We start from the raw sequence: 290 nt of genomic DNA, 5'->3' as shown, positions 1-290 counted from the left end.
AGGGAAAGAATGTAGATTAAGTTGAAAAAAAAGTTTCAGAAAAAAAAATACCTATTCGATGACTGCAGTATGATATATAGCCCTAGCTAGGTGCTACTTTATAGGATGTTCATTCTACTCATTGAGGCTTATGCCTAAAGTTGGACTTGTGTTCATAGAAATGTATTTATCAGCTGTGCTTGATATAAAAATATTTAGATTAATTAAGATCTTTAGTGACTCAATAAAATGTGGGGAAAAAGCAGTATAGAAAGCAAACATAGATACTAGAGACAGTGTGGGAGGAGAGT

Source organism: Tupaia chinensis, unplaced genomic scaffold (genome assembly GCF_000334495.1).
Source record: "Tupaia chinensis unplaced genomic scaffold, TupChi_1.0 Scaffold000506_1, whole genome shotgun sequence".
Classification (NCBI taxonomy): Eukaryota; Metazoa; Chordata; class Mammalia; order Scandentia; family Tupaiidae; genus Tupaia; species Tupaia belangeri.
This window is presented reverse-complemented; position numbering follows the sequence as displayed.